This window comes from Theobroma umbraticum, unplaced genomic scaffold (assembly GCF_002168275.2).
Source record: "Theobroma umbraticum cultivar Fairchild unplaced genomic scaffold, ASM216827v3 scaffold_95.0, whole genome shotgun sequence".
NCBI classification, from domain to species: domain Eukaryota; kingdom Viridiplantae; phylum Streptophyta; class Magnoliopsida; order Malvales; family Malvaceae; genus Theobroma; species Theobroma umbraticum.
In genome coordinates this window covers 2736438-2746732 of record NW_018397257.1, presented here as the reverse complement: position 1 = coordinate 2746732, position 10295 = coordinate 2736438, and the positions used below count along the sequence as shown (strand labels likewise).

General features: G+C 31.3%; 1 non-coding gene across 1 annotated transcript; it reads right to left on the bottom strand.

Annotated features, from left to right (window-relative positions):
• Nucleotides 1-1860: 1860 nt before the first annotated feature.
• Nucleotides 1861-1967, bottom strand: LOC149527429 (small nucleolar RNA R71). Its single transcript, XR_016351027.1, has one exon. It is a non-coding gene; the product is annotated as a small nucleolar RNA R71 (small nucleolar RNA).
• Between the last annotated feature and the right edge of the window lie 8328 nt (nt 1968-10295).

Here is a 10295-nt window from a genome sequence, read left to right as displayed (position 1 = left end):
CTGAAGTTGGTCGAGCTATCATCCAAGTATGGGGTGTTACGGTGCTTAAGGAGCAAGGCTGCGACGCTCTAATGTGCATTAGTAAAAAAAATATGCATTTTGAGATTTTTAAGTCTACGGCTTTTTGAGAGAGTATGAATAGGACTTTTTCATCAAATGAGAGAAAGATTGAGTGACAGCTTTTTCAGCGAAAAAGAGAAGTTCTGCACAAAAGGAAACAAGAAGAAATCAACGAGGATTGAGGATTGGAATTGACAGAAAACCTACTTTTCAACCTAGTTTTGTTTTTCTTTCTTTTTATTTTGCTATGAACATGAATTATTTTCTTCAGAAAATGTTGTTTGCTGAATAAATGATAAATTAAATTATTTTTCTAGGATTATGGTGGATTTCAACATGTAATTTGAATATTTTATTTTTCTTTTATTTATTATGAATGAATATGATGATGTTTCTTCAATGTTGTGCTTATTGCCTTTGATTGTTTGATCAACAATTGATTGGTTATGGAAATCTAAATGAAACTTGATAGAGTAATTTCATATTAGATTAAGTTTTGAATAGCTTGTGTTCATGTCACTTAGAAATTAGGAAATTAGGTGATATGATTAGCAATTAAAGTAGACATACACCTAAATGCCGAATGCAGTTAAATTAGAACACTTGCTTAACGAACAATATTTAATTATTTACTATAGACATATAGTGACTCAATTAAGTTAGTTATGTATACAAGCATCTTGACGTAGACTTATACATAAGTTTGGATTCTAGGCTAGCAACACCACCCATGAATTTAAGTATTAAAAGAAATGTATTCCAGATGAAATGTTGAATGAACCTATGATCCTAGACCTTTAATCTATTATTTTTCTAGTAAAATTTCAACCTTCATTCCTTAGTTTAGTGTTTAACTGAATTTAGTTCTTAACTAATCTTTTAAAAATTCAGTTATTTGGATAAGATTGGTTTGTTAAAATTTTTGTACTTAGTGTGAATTTAGGAGCAAATTCCTATGGGATACGATACTAGACTTATTGTCTGTATTACTTGTTCAATATGTATACTTGCAGGTATTAGCTTTGCAACAAGTTTTTAGCACCATTGCTGAGGATTTGTTTTTTTTATTTGTTTTGCTAATATTAATACAAAATAGATTGATTTTAGTCTAAGTTTTTTTTTCTTGCAGGTATTAGCTTTGCGACAAGTTTTTGGCACCATTGCTGAGGATTTGTTTTTTTTATTTGTTTTGCTAATATTAATACAAAATAGATTGATTTTAGTCTAAGTTTTTTTTTTCTTTCTTTATTTTTTAGGTACATTTTGTCATTGTATGTGAAAAGCAACAAGCTTGGAGATTGTTTCTTGTGATTTAGAGATTAAGAGAACATTTAGAAAACTTCAGAGGAAAATCAAGAAAGTTTTGGTTAGACTAATACAATGGCTGAACAACAAAGAAAGCTGCAAGTCTAAGAGCAAGTAGTGGAAGAAAATCGGTTTCTAAGGGACTATGCTATTTTGCTAGTGCAACGGCTTCTATCAAGCATTCGTAGACCAACTATTCAGGCCAACAACTTTGAAATAAAGTCGACCATCATCTAAATGATCTAAACTTTGATCTAGTTTAGTGGTCTGTTGAATGAAGACTCGAACACACATATTTCGAATGTTTTGCAGATTTATGACACCTTTAAATGTAATGGAGTGACTAACAATGCTATTAGTTTGAGACTGTTCCCTTTCTTATTGAGGGACAAAGTGAAGGTTTGGTTGAATTTGTTTTCTATAGGCACCATTACGACTTGGGATGACCTTACTCAGAAGTTCTTAGCCAAGTTATTTCCTCCAGCCAAGACCACAAAGATGAGGAATGATATTACATCATTCACACAACTTGATGCTAAGTCGTTGTATAGGACATGGGAGAGATATAATGATCTGTTAAGGCATTGTCCTCATCATGATCTCTCGAAGTGGCTTTAAGTTCAAACATTTCACAATGGGCTGAGTGGTCAAGTTTGAACCACTATTATGATGTGGCTGCTGAAGGAGCTCTTATGGCAAAGTCAATTGATGAGGTGTATGACCCGTTGGAAGAGATGGCATCGAACAACTATTAGTGGCCATTGAAAAGAACAATGCATAGAAGGGTAGCTTGAGTTCATGAGTTGGATGCGATCACGACATTAATAGCATAGGTAACTCCCCTTACTAAGAAATTTGATTCTTTTGGAGTTTTGTAAATTCATTCAATTTAGAGTTCTTTTGTATCTTGTGATTATTATGGAGATGGGAATGTGAGTGATCAATGTCCACTAAATTTAGAGTCAGTAGAGTTTGTAAGGAATAAGCAACAGAACAACCCTTATTCCAACACCTATAATCTTTAGCGGAGAAACCATCCAAACTTTTCTTGCAGTAATAATCAAGCTCCAAGCCTTAATATTCTTTTTGTTTTTTAATAGCAAATAAGGCCTCTTATGCCAAACAAAAAACCATCTTTGGAAGAGTTACTTATGTAGTACATGGCCAAGACTAACTCCCTCATTCATAGTCAGATAGCTTTGTTAAGAACTTTGAGACATAGCTTGGGCAAGTTCCCAACATGATAAACAACAAAGCTCAGGGGATTTTTCATAGTGACACAGAAGCTAATCTTAAGAGGGAAGGTAAGGAACATGTCATGGCTATTTACATAAAGAGCGAAAAAGAGGTTGAAAGCAATCCCAAGCAAACTAAATAGCAAAGAGACTTAGTTGAGAATGAGACAAAGATTATGAGTTTTGACAAGCAAAGTTAGGAAAAAGAGTTACGAAAAAGAGGTAAGGTTACTCCACCACTAACACTTTTTTCTCAACGCTTTAATAATCAATAGTAAAAGAGTCAATTTCAAAAATTTTTAGAGGTATTCAAAAAGGGTCACATCAATATTTCATTTATAGAAGTTTTAGAGAAAATGCCTTCATATGTGAAGTTTCTAAAGGATATTTGGATGAAAAAAAAAAATTAGGTGAGTTTGAGATAGCGGCACTTCTTGAGGAATGTAGTGCAATCATATAGAACAAGCTTCCTTTAAAACTTAAGGATCTTGGTAGCTTTACTACTCAATGCACTATTGGTGCATTATTCTTCGCCATGGCTTTGAGTGATTTGGGAGTATCAACCTTATGCTTTTGTCTATTTACAAAACGTTGGTTTTACGAAAGATTAAGCCCACCACTGTGACCTTACAACTAGCTGATTGAACCTTCACATATTTGAGAGGTATTGTTGAAGATGTGCTCGTGAAAGTTAACAAGTTTATCTTTTTGATAGATTTTATTATACTTGATATGGGAAGGACAAAGATGTTTCAATCATTCTGGAGAGACCTTTTTTATGCACTGTCAAAGGGCTCATTAATGTGGAGAAAGGAGAACTTACATAGAGAGTGGAAGATCAAGAGGTAACTTTCAACATTTTTAAAGCTTTAAAGTTTTCTAATGATCAAGATAAGTGTTTTGCAGTAAGTGTAATTGATAGAGTCACGAGTGAAGCGTTTAAGAAAAGCCACCCTAATGACCCATTTAAAGCTTCTTTAATAGTTGATTCTGAGAGAAATGATGAAAATGTCATTGAATGTGCAAATTTGTTAGATGCCCCATCCCGTGTCATAAGAACACAGTTGAGACACTATATCTTTCATTTGTTTCATTGTCACCAGTGAAACCATCTATTGAAGAACCACCTAAGTTGGAGCTTAAACTTTTGCCAATTCACTTGAGGTATGCATATTTTAGTAACTTTTTTACTCTTCCTATTATTGCTTTTTCTACTCTTACCAACATGTAAAAAGACAAGCTTTTAAGAGTTCGGAGAGAGCACAAAAAGGCATTGGGATGGACAATTATAGACATAAAGGGAATTAGTCCTTTGATATGTATGCATAATATTCTTTTAAAGGATGATCACGAAGCCATCATTGAGCACTAGAGAAGACACAATCTAATCATGAAAGAGGTGGTGAAGAAAGAGATCATTAAATAGTTAGATGCTGGCATCATTTATCTTATATCGGATAGCGCATGGGTAAATCTGGTGTAATGTGTACTGAAGAAAGGTTGGATGAAAATGGTAGCAAATGAGAATAAAGAACTCATCCTTGAGAGGATAGTGATTGGACAGAGAGTATTCATGGACTCTTAGAAGCTCAACAAGGTGATAACTTTATGATATAGAGTTATTTGGGCTTAAATTTATAGTAATTTAGCTTTGTTATTGTAGTAATACATAGAAATTCGTAGGTTTTATTTAAATTATTTTAAGTTAATTAATTTAGGTGAGATAATCTATTCTTCGTTAGTTTAATGCTTAATTTGGTGTTAATGTGATTAAGATAGGTTGTCATTGATTTATTCATGCTTTTGTAGGTGTTTAATAAACAAAGACTTTTAATGGAAGAATGAGAGCAATTTCGAGGTGTAAATTTTCACTACTCATGTCTTGATATTTTGACCATAACACTTTTTAGAAAACTTCAAATGAGATGACTCTTAGACCATTGGAAAGCTACAACAAAAAGGTACAACTTTCATGTTTACATTTTTCCCATTTCAGCCTAGAAAATGGTCAAAATCTTGTTAAAGTTGAAGCATTGCAGCAGTCCTAGAGCAATTATGATTTTGCTAATTAATTGGTCGACGCCGCGACTTTGTTGGAGGTAAGTCGTGGCCTATGTAGTTTGATCAGTAAATCCTAATTGGAATTGACTTCTTTCTTCACCCTACTTAGCCTAATTTCAAAGGCATATATAAACAACCATTCAGAGGGCTTTAAAAAAAATGAAACACTAGACTAAGAGTTGAAAATCAAGCCATAAAATCATTAAAGAAAAATTTCATTGAAGCTAAAGAAGAAATTGAAGAATTCAAGAAGATTTGGAGATCAAGATTTCAACTCTTGTGCTCCTTTTATCTTTTTGTTGTTATTTTATTTTCTTGGTTTTGGTTTTGATGATTAAACTTTATTTGATGATGATGTGTGACTTGATGAGGAACTAAGCTATTTATCTAAGATTATGATTGAACTCAATACATAGTTTGATTTATTTATCTCTCTTTTGCTTATGTTTGATGGGTTTGAGTTGTTTATTCTATTTAGTTCTTAATGCTTCTAATTGCCTGATCATCAATTAGATTGAATTAGAAACCTAGGTTAAACCTTGATGAAGGAGATTTAGGTAGATGATGAATAGAATAGCTAATAATCGAACACACTTTGTTGATGAGGAAGTTTGATTTGCATATAGAGTAGACATACACCTATAAGCCATACGTAACCAAAATTAGAACACGAACTTAATGAATCTGTCTTTAATTTAATTTGAAAAGACATATAGTAAATTAATTAGGAAAGATATTTTTATGAGAAACTCAACAGAAACTTGTAAATAATTTAGGATTTTAGGTTAGTAACTTAATCCATTAAATTGAGTTAAGAGAGAGAAACAATAATTAGATGAAGTGTTGAGAGATATCATAATCCTAGGTCTGGTAGTCACTCGACTTTAATAAAATAATTTTGTTGATAGATTAGTTTTAATTTTTTTTTAATAATTAGGCTGTTTTGTTAAGATTAGGGTGTTATAATTATAGTAGTTAGCAATTAGGAATTAATTCAATTTTCCATAGGAACGAATTTTACTTTTTATTATATTACTTGTTAACGATACGTGCACTTGTGTGAGAAATCAATAACAAGTTTTTGGCACCATTGATGGGCAATTGATTTTTAATTCTTTCTGGTTAATATTAATACCAAGCGTTCCTAAGCTTTATTTAAATTAGCAGGTTTTATTTAAATTATATTAAATTAATTAATTTTGGTAAGTAAATCTAATCTTTGTTAATTTTATGCTTAATATGGTGTTAATGTGATTAAGAGGGGTTGCTATTGATTTATTGGTGCTTTTGTAGGTATTTAATAAAAAAAAACTTTTAAGGGAAGAAGGAGAGCAATTTTAAGGAGCAAATGTTCACTGCATATGTCTTGGTATTTCAATCATAACTCTCTCTACAAAATTTTAAATGAGATGATTCTTGAGCATTGGAAAGTTAAGAGAAAGAACTACAACTTTCATGTTTAACTTTTCCTAGTTCGTCCTAAAAGGTGGCCAAAAAATCATGTCAAAGTTGAAGCATTACATCAGTCCCAGAGCAATTACGATTATTGCTAATTAATTGGTTGAGGCTTCAACTTGGATGGAGGTGGGCCGTAACACACATAGTTTGATGAGTAAATCCTGATTGGAATTGACCTTCTTAACTTGGCCTAACTTCAAAACATAATAAATACAACTTTTCGAAGGACTTTTTGTTTAAACAAAAAACTAAAAACCAGACTGAGAGCTGAAAATCAAGCCACAATATTCTTCAAGAAAAGTCTCACTGGAGCTAAAGAAAAAATTGAATAATTCAAGAAGATTTGGAGATCAAGATTTCAACTTTTTGGGTTCCATTTATCTTTTTGTTATTTTATTTTCTTGGTTTTGGTCTTGATGATTAAACTTTGTTTGATGATGATGTGTGACTTGATAGGGAACCAAGTTATTCATCTAAGATTATGATTAAACTCAATACATTGTTTGATTTATGTATCTCTCTTTTACTTATGTTTGATAGGTTTTAGTTGTTTATTCTGTTTAGTTCTTAATACTTCTAATTGCCTGATCACCAATTAGATTGAATTGAAAACCTAGGTTAAACATTGACGAAGGAGATTTAGGTAGACCATAAATAAAATAGCATATGATCAAATACACTTAGTTGATTATGTGATTTGATTGTATGTAGGGTAGACATACACCTATGAGCCATACGTAGCCAACAATAGAGCATGAACTTAATGAATATGTCTTTACTTTAATTTGTATAGACATATAGTAAATTAATTACGAGAGATATTTTTATAAGAAACTCGATAGAGACTTGTAAATAATTTAAGACTCTAGGTTAGCACCTTAATCCATTAAATTGAGTTAAAAGAGAGAGATAATAATTAGATGAAAAGTTGAGGGATATCATAATCTTAGGTTTAGTAGTCACTCGAATTTAATAAAATAATTTTGCTGATAGATTAGTTTTAGTTATTAGTTTAAAATTTTCTTTTTAATAATAAGGTTGTTTGGATAAGATTAAGATGCTATAATTTTAGTAGTTAACATTTAGGAATTAATTCAATTCTCCATGGGAATGAATTCTACTTTTTATTATATTACTTGTTAACTATACATGCACTTGCGTGACAAATCAACAGCACAAAGCCATAATGAAAGATCAAATTCCTTTGCTATTTATTGACCAAATGTTGGATAGATTAGTTGGAAAAGAGTTTTATTGTTTCCTGGATGGGTATTCGGGATACAATCAGATAGCAATAGCTTTAGAGGATCAAGAAAAGACTACCTTTACATGACTCTATGGCACTTTTACTTTTAGAAGGATACCATTTGGACTGTGCAATGCTTTAGCTACTTTTCAAAGGTGCATGATGGTCATTTCTCTGATATGGTGGAACAAATTTCAGAGGTGTTTATGGATGGCTTCTTTATTTCTGGTAACAATTTTGATGAGTGTTTATTGAATCTTGACAAGATCCTGAGAAGGTGTGAAGAGATGAACTTCGTGTTGAATTGGGAGAAATGCCACTTCATGGTGCAAAAAGGCATCGTTCTTAGGCACAAGCTTTCTAGCAAAGGAAGGCCAAGATAAAGACAATCGAGAAACTTTCGCTGCCATCTTCGATAAAAGGTATTATAAGTTTTCTTGATCATGTTGGTTTCGATAGGAGATTTATTAAGTACTTCTCCAAAATCTCCAAACCTTTGTGTAACATTTTGGAAAAGGATGTTTTGTTTAAGTTTTGATCATGCATGTCATACGGCATGTGTAAAATTTAAAAGGAAATTAGTATATGCACCCATCATTGTTGTTCTTGATTGGACACTTCCTTTTGAGCTTATATGTGATGCTAGTGACTATGCTGTAGGTGCAGTGTTAGAGCAAAGGAAGGATAAAATTTTTCATTCTATTTATTATGCTAGTAAGATCTTAACTGAAACTCAAAAAGTTCATATTATCACAAGAAAAGAATTATTAGTTGTTGTTTATGCATTTGATAAGTTTCGTTTATATTTGATTGGCACTAAAGTTATTGTGTACACTGGCCATTCTGCAATTAAGTACTTGATTGCTAAGAAACATGCCAAGCTAAGGTTGATGCGATGGATTTTATTGCTTCAAGAATTTGATCTCTAAATTAAAGACAGAAGAAGCATGAAAAATCATGCAACAGACCATCTGTTAAGGTTGGAGAATGACAACGAAGGTAATGACTTAACTTTGATCAAAGAAACTTTTCCTAATGAGCAATTGTTGCTTCTTGGTCAAAAGAACTTACCTTAGTATGCTGACTACATTAATAATATTGTACGTGAACTTTTCCCTCTTAATTTAAATTTCCATCAAAGAAAGAAATTTTTTCATGATGTTAGATTTTATGTATGGGATAAACTACTGGATAACTCCATTATATAGAGTTATTTTGACACATTTTATTGGCTTAAGTAGCTAGATCTTTGAGATTTTAGGTTTAAATTTTAGCATTTTATGTGTTTTTCTAGTTTGAGTTTGATTACTTGTTAAGTGGTTAATTTAAGTTATTTTAGTTAAATTGTATACTATTTTGTTTTAAATTACTTTAAGAGTAGTATTGGTAATTTCTCTTTTTGCTTTTGTACGAAATTTGATGAAGAAAGGCTTATTTGATAAAAATTAGTGCAAGTATGGTGATGGCTTTATTTGTATATGTTGTGGTATTTTGACCATATCTCTCTCTACAAAACTACAAAGAAGTGATTCTTGGGCCATTAAAATTAAAAAAAAGAAGGGCTACAACTTTTATATTTACCAATTCACCCAGTTCTGATCGAAGCAGGATCAAAATATTTGTCTAACTTAAAGCACTATAGCAGTATGCATGGATTGAATATGATATAGTATTTAGAGCATATCTTTCAATCAAAAAGTCCAATTGACATGATTCTTAATCCATTGAAAAGATAAGAGATATGGATACAACTTTCATGCTTACCATTTTTCCTAGTTTGGAGCAAATCATGGTGAAAATCATGTTCGAAATTGATAGATCGTCATAGCACTAGGAGAAAAAGGCTATAGCCCTGGTGAAAGGAAGCTCACAATATAATTTTCCAGAGAGCTCAGTGCTGTAGTGCTGGAGAAGTAGTGCCACAGCACTGGCTGATTTTTTAAAAATAAAAAAAATTGATAGGATTTTGAAAATTAGGTTACTTAAAGCCTAATTTAAGGGCCTTTTTTAGAGGTTTTTGGATAGGGGAGGCAGCAAGAAATTATTCTAGAGATTTGGAGCCAATAACAAAGCAAGAAAACAAGAGAATTGAAGGGAGAATCTAGATCACAAAGCTCCAACTATTAGTTTTTTCTCTTTACTTTTGTGTTCTTCTTATTTTCTTTGATTTGGATTAATGGTTAATTTTATTTGGATGAAGTTTTTATTCGATATTATGAGCTAAATTATTTTTTTTAGGATTGCAATTAAACTCACATGTAATCTAAATTTTTAATTTTTTTCTTGTTTATCTTTAATGGGATCTGTATTGTTTATTCCAATTTGTTCTCAATGTTTTTAATTACTTGATCACCAATTAAATTGATTTAGGAACCTAAACAAACTTGAGAAAGGGAGTTTAGTGTAGATTAAAATTGGGATAACATATAATCAAATTAATTGATTTTGCCTATAGGATAGGGATAGGCCATATGTAGCCAATTAGAGCTTGAACTTAATGAGTGTTTTAATTTCAATTCACATAGGGATATAGTGTTTTGATTAAAATAGATATTTTTATAAGATAAGTCGGGAGACCCTTATAAATAATTGAGGACTTTAGTTAGCAATTTAACTCATTGAAATAAGTTAAGGAAGAGAGTTAAGATTTAGATAAAGTGTGAGGGATATTGTAAGCCTAGGCTTGTTTAATTTGATTTTTACTTACGTTATTATTACTTTGATTTTTCATTTTAGTTTAAATTTTGTTTAGTTAGTTTTAGTCAATTAATTAATTTGATTGTTTGGAAAAGATTAAATTGTTATAATTCTAGTACTCAATAAAATTTTAGATCACTTATCTGTAGGATTGATACTCTACTCACTTATATACTATCTATTCGATATGTATACTTGCATAGTGGAATTTTAATTGACATTACTTTTGTTCA